At 38.4% G+C, this 11,308-nt stretch overlaps 2 long non-coding RNA genes across 4 annotated transcripts in view; one reads left to right on the forward strand and one right to left on the reverse strand.

Moving 5' to 3' along the window:
- LOC136283353 (uncharacterized) overlaps positions 1–305 on the forward strand; it is a 9,407-nt gene extending 9,102 nt beyond the window's left edge. The window contains exon 6 of one of the 3 annotated variants that reach the window (XR_010718705.1): positions 1–305. This exon is cut by the window's left edge and continues 588 nt beyond it. This is a non-coding gene — a long non-coding RNA (uncharacterized lncRNA). The other 2 variants (XR_010718706.1, XR_010718704.1) reach the window with 2 other exon arrangements.
- Positions 306–729: 424 nt separating this feature from the next.
- Positions 730–5,869, reverse strand: LOC131779890 (uncharacterized). The gene is made up of 6 exons (XR_010718788.1): positions 5,733–5,869; positions 4,401–4,698; positions 3,303–3,362; positions 2,123–2,205; positions 1,509–1,569; positions 730–867 (listed from the first exon to the last, which is right to left on the reverse strand). It is a non-coding gene; the product is annotated as an uncharacterized lncRNA (long non-coding RNA).
- Between the last annotated feature and the right edge of the window lie 5,439 nt (positions 5,870–11,308).

The raw sequence follows: 11,308 nt of genomic DNA on the forward strand, positions 1-11,308 counted from the left end.
GCTTTGAGAAGTGATAGAGCTATACAGCAGAATACATGGAAAGTTAAGAAATATCAGATTGTTAAAAATTGCTACACAAGTAAGGTAAAATGTAAACTTCATGAGATGAACAGAATTTCAAGTGAGCCATGCAGACCATCCAGTTGCAACTTAACCCAGCATCTGTAACACAAAGTCACAAGGAATATTGCTATTTCCACTGGACGGAAATCAACTCCATAGCAGGTGAAACCCATTCCCCACCTCCCCTCCTACTCCCTGAATTGTGGCACCAAATGGAGGCTGTTGTTTGTATCTCTTTTGAAGACTAGTGGAACAAATTCAGGTAAATTCATTTTGAAGGATGATGAAAGTCATGACAACAAGAGAATGACTGTAACTCTAAAAATTGACCTACATTCAATCTTTGCTAATCTCATTGGATAAGAATCAACTTTATAGCAGATCATCTACTCCACCCCCACCCTCCCCCCCCACCCCCTGCAACATTTCGTCAGGCTTTCATGACAGTTCAGCAGTTCCTATTTATTATCCTGGGTGAAGAGAAGCACTGTCAAAGTAAAGTGTTTGGCCAAAAAACACACTAAACACAATGACCCAGCAAGGTCTTCATAAGAGTCACAGGCTTAAGCTGAAGATAAGTACAACCCATCAAATCATGGCAGTAATACTACTAAAAAGAACTTTGGCAACAAAAATATTAATCATGAGACTGAAAACAATGCCAGGCCATAGTTTATTTCAAAGACAGTACATAAACATCACACCCAAAAGATGGTCATAAGTACAGTCAATTTCAAAAGTTAATTTAAGGAGAGTAAATACATTTTCAGAAATTCTTCTGACTAGTATGATGCTGATAAAAACCTGAAAAAAATCAAAAGAAAACAGTAATTGATTTCAGAGGAATTGCAACCCTGTATTCAAATGTGGTGTTATCAAAAGGTGACCACTAAGAACTTGAGTATTGTATTTTCTCAAATAAGCCCCTGGCACCTATTTAAAATTGCAGCTGAAAGGATGGGTGTGTAACAGGAGGAGGGACCTTGATCAAAAGGGTGCTTCTTAAAAGTTTTAAATGAATTGGTAAAAGGGAAACAAGTTTCCTTATATATGCCTGCCATTTCAGAAAGTGAGAGAAGAAAGGGGTGCTCATCCAACAGGGTGCTTGTTTGCTCATTTGGCTTGTGGGCAGGAGCTTAATTGGGGGAGGGTGCTGATTAGAGCATAGAAACTTATTTAAGAAAACACAGTATTTGCTTCTTCCAGCTAGACATATTTCTATACTTTGGTGACCCCCACATGTGTTTATTGGTATAAAATTTTTGTCCATAACAAAGGCAGTTACACCTTATTTATTATTATAATTTTAATTGAGTAATGCATGGTGAAAAATGGCTTCTTTGAGGTCTTTCCAATTTGATCAAACAAGGAGAAGTCACAGGGCAGGTTTAAATATGAGTTGACCTTGTATTTTTAAGAAATAAGTTCACTAATTCTTACATTACCTTTATTCATCACTGATGAAATTTTGAGGAGCCTGGCTAGTTGTTCTCAGACAGAACATCGCTACAAACGAATAAAATAATGCCACAAGTTACTTTCATATAGTGTTAACCTAAAGACATATTTGATTAAACAGAACAAGTACAACCGAGTATGAAGTCTGGGAAGAATCATTAATTGGTTGAATTGAGCTCCCTATCATGCACTCACAGAATTGATTTTGGTCAGCATAAGATCAAACTTCAATCCATCATTTGAGCTTTGGTAGTTAAGTGGTCCCCCAGCTGCAATTTTTGACCACTTCAAAGTAAATTACTTTCAAGACGTGTTCACTGAAATTGGCTTTAGAATGGCCCTTAAAGAAGTATCCCCTGATAAATTCTCTATCTATAGCTAAAACTAAAAGAAAATATATTGTGGAGGCAATTGACACAACAGTAGACTTTTCAACCACTACTGAGTAAAAAACCAGTCAAAGAAAGTTTCATGTTGGAAATTATTTTTTTAAAGCAGCAAGTGATGAATCCCCTTGCCACCTCTCATTCAGACTCCTCTGTACCTTAGAGCAAAAGTACCAGGAAAACTTGTTTTAATAAGTTTATGGTAAATCATATACCTGTAAAAATAAAGGTAGGCTAATAGTACCACTAAAGTTAGGAGTGTCTGCTCATCATAAATGACACCATGTTGATGTTCTTCCTGCAGGAAAACAATGGCAAGTCTCCAATGTAATGAAACAAACTACAATGTTAAAAATTAATAGAAAAGTGGAAAAAAAAATTCTTTGGCTGAACGAAGTAAGTATGAGTAATCCAGGAACACACACAAACTATCTAAATTGTCATTCTGACCAAACATTTTTTGGGCACTAAAGAAAGATTTACATTTTGGCATGAGCATGAGACTTGTAAGGAAAGAGTTTCCACCATTAATCAAATCTCAAATCTTCTAACCTCAAATTCTGATACACTACCACTAAAATAGCTACAGAGTTGAATGGGTCTTTCCTGGGTTCAAAATAGCCAAGTATCCTGTCTATTTCCAGCAAAATAGGAGGATATGGTAAATTGAGGTCAGTCACTAAATAAAGAAATGTGTCATTTGTATTGTCAAAACCATGAGATAAAGAAAAACTGAGTCTCCCGGGAATATTCAAACCCTAGACTGTTGCAGTTCACCCCTCTGATGCTCTGCCACTGAGCTACAGAGAACTCATTATGGTGGGCTGGTTAGCATGTGATACGCGTCCCACATACTGCTGGGACCAGCAAAGTTGAAATCGTAGCGCGAGTGATTCAGTATTTGACTAAACATGTGTAGATGGTTCTTCTTGCTTCTCATATTTTTTCTTTCATTCCACTATATAAATGTCATTACGACCTGTTGGTTGATTTTTTTGTTGGAATTTTCTTTCAGCACAACTTTTGCAAGGTGAAAATTCCTGATGAACTATGAAATTGCAATGAAGAAGTTGCTGGGAATGATACCAAAACAAAAAAATATAAAGAATAACAACAATATCAAGGAAGATAACTCAGCTTTTCGATAATTCAAATGTTTGATGAACCCATGGAGAAAATAATAACTCGCTACCCTAAAAAATTTGTTGCCGTAAGCCTTTGTTCTGACTCGAGGAGGGGCGCATTCGCCCCTCAACACGTCCACAAGTCTAGTGCAGAATGATGGACGTAACTCTGCGGTTATAGCTTCAAATGAAACAAAAATTAATGTCTAGATCACATTTTAACAACAAATATGCATCTTTCTACAGCGTCAACACGTTCACAAAATGTTACCTCGTTGTCCGTCTGTTCTTTCGGAATTTTAGGCGGGCGAGACATGTGTGTTAGTAAGATCTGAAAAAAAAAAACTTTAATAATGTGATCGTGAAGGAACCAAGAACTCTATGGGCCATCTTTCTTTCACAATGGAAATCACAAAACTAAGGTTTCGAGCTCGTGGTTGTCTCAAACGAGTGTTTACTCGCTGCTCGTTACTCAAGGTGATTCCCTTAGTATTACACTGCGCATCCTGTACTGCGCATATCAGTAGTAGTAGACATGGAAAAAATTGCGTAACACGTGTGCAAAGTTGTAATAAATTATTCCCTTCGAAGAAAAAATTGATCTAAATGAAAAAAAGGCTTGCACAAAGTCGTTACTCGAGGTATATTATATTTTTTAAAACACTTTAGCCTATATACATATCATTTTTTTTGTTTGTTTGTTTGTTTTTCTTTTCTTTTCTTTTTTTTTCAACTTTTTCTCTCAAACGTTTGCTTCAAGCAACACGTAATGTACCGCAAACCGATGAGATGTAATGTAAACCGATGGAACGACCCGTTATAAAATTTATAGTATACCAGTAAAAGCAAGTGAGTAAGGATTAAGCCAAACATATCTCTTTTACGAAGACGGTGAACCTTTTTTTTTTGGTATTTTTCTATGCAGTGATTGAAGGGGGACATTCAAGAAAATTTTCAGCGAACTCGTAGACACTTTTTTCTATTTCTGAGGAATCATCTTATGCGAGATATTGTTTTGGGATTTGTTCATACGATCATGTGTTTACATCACTTATTAGCTGCTGACTTACACATTTAAGAACCTGACTTGACTCTGTTACATTAGCCCGTATCTATCGGGGGCATTTGTCATCCCTCGAGTTTTAATTCAATATTTGACCGATGTGTAATGCAAGATGAACAAATCCTACACAAAACATTGTTGGCACTTGTCAGTCGCACGTGAATTCGTTACTTCCTCTACACTTCCCACTATTTCGTGTTACAACTTCGACAACCTGGTTCATTTGCTTTTTCGATTAGGTTTTCTCTATATAATAAAACGTGCACAAGGTAGAAACTTATAACAAAGCAATTTGTGAGAGTTTACCTGTAGTCAAATGCTTGTAGATGTTGGAGACGGTATGACTAAATCTGAGTCACCTTTACCGAGATCTGGGAACTAGTCCTTGTCATCGTCACACCTTCACCCAGCCCTTTTTTTTTGTTTTGTTTCTTTGGTTTTTCTTTTGTTGTTGTTGACTTAATTATTATTATTATCATAATTATAGAATTGACGAAGCTGTCTGCCATCTTCAAGCTCCACTTCCCAGTAATTTGTGGTAAATGGTCGACCAACACTCGTTCCCAAGCCTTTGACAACAATGGCCATGTATCCCTCTCAAATCCTGTTTAGAGACCAGAGTGCAAGAAATCAGTGATTGGTAATCATTAAAACATCATATACCGAGTCAAGCTAAGTGTGATCGCACCAAACAATTCATTGCGAATAGTAGTTAGAATATTTCCAAAATAATTTTACGCCTTTCGAAGCAAAAACGTTTAGATCAGGATGAAGTAAAATGAAACTAAATAAATCTGCATTGATTAGTTCTAGAGCAAACGAAAAATTATCTCTCTAGTTCCTAACATCATATATACTCGTAAGATGTCTCTGTGTAACTGGTAACGTTTCATAGTCCTGAAATGATCCACGATTGGCAGTTTCTTCTTCTTCCTCGAGGAGCTGGTAACTACTCGCCATGGCACATGGACATTAGTGACTATTAATGATCGGCACTGTGATCAGGCATTAGTTGGTCATGTCCTACTCACTATCTGTATTTCTAAGTCTACTAAAAATTGAACCTATGATCACAGCGATGCTCGCTACTTTCAAATTCTCAAAGCTGCGGCAGTTGATCTCGATCTCTCAAACCGATGCAGTACATGCCGTGGCCACATGTACTAGTACACATTGTTGTAGACATGTTCTAGTTTTCTATCTGCTTTCTCTCTTTTGCCCTCCTTTTAAAAGTTATCTAATAAGTCATTTCACCGTCGAGAAATTGTTGACCGCTTTCTCGAGATAATTTCGCAATTTGTTTGGTGCTTACGGCTTTCGATGTGCATCTGTGTGATTTGAATAAGATGGATTGCAGAATCATCGGTCTTCAAGGAATTGGCTGACCATACTTAATTTCAACTTCATATTCAAAGTAGCTTCAACATCAACTCTATCATTTTTTTCGCCCTAAAACAACAGACTACGATTCTCAAAACTAAACCTTCCATCGAAAGTAACGATGAGTTAAGCAGATATGCTTCAAAAGCCACCATGGAAGTTAGTTATCTCCGTGAGCTGGTCTTTGATGCGGAAGTTCACTACGTAAGTTCTATATACTTGTTAGATAGGAAAACCTCTGATGATACTTTTACATACCTGAAAGGATGAAAAGAATCTTAAAAAACGAACTATATTCCTTGGGTCATGCTGGATGTGATAGCAACACTTATTGTTAGTTTTTTGTGGCCGAACGATGGTCGCGGCTCGGCGATCCTGATGGAACTGCGGAAAATGATGCCCTTAAGGCGAAGTTCTTACGGTCACATGGATGTAGATACATTCCTACACACACGCATGGATACACACCTACTTAAATAACTTTATTTGTACACGGCTATTGAAGACCTACATAACTAGACAATTAAACTAAATGAAAGACGTAGAAATTGGGAAAGGACTAAAAGCTCGATGTACAATAACCGTATGTAATACTGAAGAGACTAAGAAGGTTGAATGGCTGCTCTGATCTCACGGTTGAATGCTTTAGAGGGTTTTCGCTCATGCAAAGGAAGGACATTTATATATCTCTCTGCGAAGATGCTTATTTTTCAGGAAAAGCCATTAAGAGGCAAGTTTAGCAGGCTCATTGACACAAATCTTAGCTAGCCTCCTAAGTGGCTACTGTCTAATCTATACTAAACTGTTCTATAAATTACAAGCTTTTCAATTTCATTAAATTTCAAAGCTGTTTCCCAAGCCACGCGCCCTGCTCAAACTCCGATCTCTCTACTAATAAATTCCATTCCGCGACAATCTTGGCCGGTATTCTACGGAGTTTCCAACATAGGAAAAGTACCACGCTACGGCTGAAACGGAGGTCATTATAATCGAGATTGTGAATCACGTTGTATTGGGGTTATTCTCAAACTTGTTCGGAAACAGCGCTGTAACTGTGCCCCGACACGAGAATGTGCACTGTTGGAAAGTGTTTGAAGCGAGTACAAAGGGAACGACTGATAAATTATATCTGGAAAGATAATGTATTTTATTGCCAACGAGCCAGCCGAGCGAAGACGCTCGGCTGGCGAGGCGGCAGAGAATAGTGCCGCGCGAAGAATGGTGTATGCGAAAAAATTCTCGATCGGCATTGAAAGTGTAAGTGTAAGGTGTAAGGTGTAAGATGTAAGAAATGTCTCAGTTTAAGCCAATTGCAAGGAAGGAACTATTCAAGCCAATGAAAAGACGTGTTACATTGTAAATGAAAAATTCAGTGTTGTTTTTTTATGCTCTTTCAAAGCAACAGTTATACAATACAACACGATTCATATTCTTTGTTATGTTATTCTTTATAATGTTACATTAATAACAAGAACTATTCACATCCTTTCACATGTTCAAGTTATTAAATGACTTGGTTAATATTACCAAGCCCTTAAAACCTTAGTACAGTTTCCATGTTACTCTTATTAAAAACCCTTTTATCAATTGGAAAAAACTATGCCTCAGCATAAACCCCCTTATCAAACCACAAATTGATCGCTCGTTGGCACTCTATCGATAGGTATATCTAGTAGGTATTTATTTAAAGCAGCAATTGCCACCTCGAAATCAAAAATTTAAATGTGTATGAAATTATAGTTCGACGTGAGCCACTTGAGAGCTATGCTTTATTATGCTACATAAAAGTATATTGGATTCCCAAAGTTCAATTTCTGGAACCCATATCTGGAAATGGTTATGGAAAATGTGTGACGAAAATGCCTTATTTTGGTCTGAAATAAGGTCAGGATTGAAGAATATCAGGTGGCACATATATGTCGAGAATTTGAAAGAGTACCTCCCCCATCTCCGAGTGAAAGGGTTGACCAAAAAGAGATTTCTAACTGCTGAGCGTAATTCATTTCATATGTATCGCCAAAACATAAGACAAAGTACAAACGAACAAAAACAAGGCATCACATCTGTGATCTCCATGGATGGTAATTATTACATTCGCTGAAAATATAAATGTGAGGTAGCCAAAACTGTTGGCTCCACAACAGCGGCTACAACAGGTTTACGTTTGAGATTTACGAGTTTACTCATATATTAGCCCGAACAATAAACGAAGAAGAAATTCCTGGAAAAAGTAACACTAATGTACAAGGGAAGTCAACAAACTAAAATACGCTTAAGCACAATAATAACTGTTGAACATGAGAGCAAAGAGTTACCGCAATAAATACACAAACTAAAGTAGATAGGAAACAGAAACTTATGTGACAACAGGAAATTGTGTGACCAAAAAGCTGTCACACCTTGTAATCATAACCTCTAGGTCGAGCTCAGCCAACTCCAGCTCAAGGTCTGCAATTTGTAGGTCTTCATCATCGTCGGAAACTACGGCATTCTGCCTGATCTTGTGCGCACTTGGGGAACTGATTTCCTCTCCTTGACTTTACTGGGAAATTCCAAACCGCGTACATAAATCGCACTTGCATAGCCTGCGCATTTAGCCGCCCTCTGCTCCAATTGTAAATCGTTTGCTATAATAAATGATGAAACCCCCATTTACCCTAAGTTAATCATGTTCTTCCACGTTAACCACCATCTACCCTAATTTAACCATGTTCTACCACGTTAACTTACATCTACCCTTAGTTAACCATGTTCTACCACATTAACCCACATCTACCCTGTGCTCACCATGTTCTACCACGTTAACCCACATCTACCCTTAGTTAAGTATGTTCTACCATGTTAACCCACATCTACCGTAAGTTAGCGAAGTTCTGCTACATTAACCCATATCTATCCTAAGTTAACCATGTTCTACCACATTAACACACATCTACCCTAAGTTAACTAAGTTTTATCACGTTAATCCACATCTACCCTAAGTTAACTAAGTTTTATTACGTTAATCCACATCTACCCTAAGTTAACCATGTTATACCACGTCAACCCACATCTGCCCTTAGTTAACCGTGTTCTACCTCATTAACCCACATCTACCCCAAGTTAACTATTTTCTACTACGTCAACCCACATTTATCATTGGCTAACTATGTTCTACCACGTTAGCCCCCATCTACTCTAAGTTAATCATGTTCTACCACGTTAACCCCTATTTACCCTAAGTTAACCATGTTCTACCACATTAACCCACATCTACCCTGAGTTAACTATGTTCTGCCACGTTAACCCCCATCTACCCTAAGTTAACCATGTTCTACCACATTGACCCACATCTACCCTGAGTTAACTATGTTCTACCACGTTAACCCCCATCTACTCTAAGTTAACCATGTTCTCCCACGTTAACCCCCATTTACCCTAAGTTAACCATGTTCTACCACGTTAACCCCCATCTACCTTAAGTTAATCATGTTTTACCACGTTAACCCACATCTACCCTAAGTTAACCATGTTCTGCCACATTAACCCACATCTACCTTAAGTTAACCATTTTCTACCACATTAACCCACATCTACCCTTAGTTAACCATTTTCTACCGCGTTAACTCTCACCTGCTTTACGTTAGCCACCTTTACCCTCACTTGCTTTTTGTTAGCCTCATTTTATGATCTTTTTGACCCACATCTATGCTTAAATGACCTTGTTCTCCTTTACCCTCACTTTCCCCAAGTTAGCCTCGCTTTGCTGTGTTGACCCTAATATTTTCCAAGTTAGCCACGTTCTTCGAAATTCATCTCACTTACTCTGAGGCGTGACAACTGATAAGAGTTTCACTATTTATAACGATACTGCTAATGGCGTCTTATTCATAAAGTTAATAGGACTGAGTGGAGTCAAGTTCGGTCTGTTATCATACGAGCGATTAACAAAATCAGCCGACTGTGAAGCGGGAGCCCGATTTGTAAATTACAAGTGTGATAACAGGCACAATTGGACGATACGAAGTTCTGTTATGAATTAATCATAACCATCACTATTTTCGAAAAATAAATACATCTAGAACAAATATCTCCGATGTAAATAATGTCTAGCTAAAGATTTCTCCATTTTGGAATTGCCGCAGTTTTTCCTAGGATAAGTGGTTGTTGCTATGGTTATTGTAATCAATTTTGTAATTGGTGGATTTAGCTAAGTGGACTTAGTTTGATTGGCTTCTTCAAATGTCCGATTACAGGTGTCCGATTACAGCCAACTGTCCGATTATATTGTCCGATCACAACTCTAAAAAATAATTAGTGAAAAATAGAGGAGTTAGTGCAGCAATCTCATTTGGGGAAATAGGCGCTAAGTATTCACTTGTGAAACTCCTCTAAGAAATCAACGACAGTTAACAAAAAGCGTTAGGGAGTAAAACATGTTTTATAACAACTGTTCCCAGAGTGCTACCCCTTGGTTTAGTTTTAAAAAATCACAGAACGTGGCTAAGTTGGGGTAAAGAGGTGTTAACCGTGGAAGACCGTGGTGAACTTAGGGTAGATACAAAAAAACGTGGTTGAACATGGCTAACTAAGGGTATATGTGGATTAAAGTGGTAAAACATGGTTAACTTAGGATAGATGTGAGTTAACGTGGTAGAACATAGTTAACTTAAGATAGATGTGAGTTAACGTGTTAGAACATGGTTAACTTAGGATAGATGTGAGTTAACGTGGTAGAACATGGTTAACTTAGGGTATATGTGGATTCACGGGTTAGAACATGGTTAACTTAGGGTAGATGGTGGTTAACGTGGTAGAACATGGTTAACTAAGGGCAGATGATGGTTGACGTGGTAGAACATGGTTAACTTAGGGCAGATGTGGATTAACGTGGTAGAACATAGTTAACTTATGGTAGATGTGGGTTAACGTGGTAGAACATAGTTAACTTAGGCAGATGTGGGTTAATGTGGTAGAACATTGTTAACTTAGGGCAGATGTGGGTTAGCGTGGTAGAACATGGTTAACTCGGTAGATGTGGGTTAACGTGGTAGAACATAGTTAAGTTAGGTAGATGTGGATTAACGTGGTAGAACATGGTTAAGTAAGGGCAGATGTGGGTTGACGTGGTAGAACATTGTTAACTTAGGCAGATGTGGGTTAACGTGGTAGAACATAGTTAACTTAAGGTAGATGTGGGTTAACGTTGTAGGACATGGTTGACTTAGGGTAGATGTGAGTTAACGTAGTAGGACATGGTTGACTTAGGTAGATGTGGGTTAACGTAGTAGAACATGGTTGACTTAGGGTAGATGTGAGTTAACGTTGTAGGACATGGTTGACTTAAGGTAGATGTGAGTTAACGTAGTAGGACATGGTTGACTTAGGCAGATGTGGGTTAACGTGGTAGAACATGGTTAACTTAGGGCAGATGTGGGTTAAAGTGGTAGGACATGGTTAACTTAGGCAGATGTGGGTTAACGTGGTAGAACATGGTTAACTTAGGGTAGATGTACGTTAACGTGATAGAACATAGTTACCTTAGGTAGATGTGGGTTAACGTGGTAGGACATGGTGTCCTACCACGTTAATGAAAAAGTCCATTACAAGAGAAAACTGAGAATGTACAAAATACTTATGCAAAAGTCCATTACAAAAATTGAGAAAATTGACAATGCGCGATTGCGGTCGGTCCGCCCGAAAGACAATCTGCCCGAAGTCGATCCGCCCGAGAATGGAAGTCGATCCGCCCGAGAATGGAAGTCGATCCGCCCGAGAATGGAAGTCGATCCGCCCGAGAATGGGAGTCGATCCGCCCGAGAATGGAAGTCGATCCGCCCGAGAATGGAAGTCGA

The sequence above is a fragment of the Pocillopora verrucosa genome, chromosome 9 (genome assembly GCF_036669915.1).
Source record: "Pocillopora verrucosa isolate sample1 chromosome 9, ASM3666991v2, whole genome shotgun sequence".
Lineage (NCBI taxonomy): Eukaryota > Metazoa > Cnidaria > Anthozoa > Scleractinia > Pocilloporidae > Pocillopora > Pocillopora verrucosa.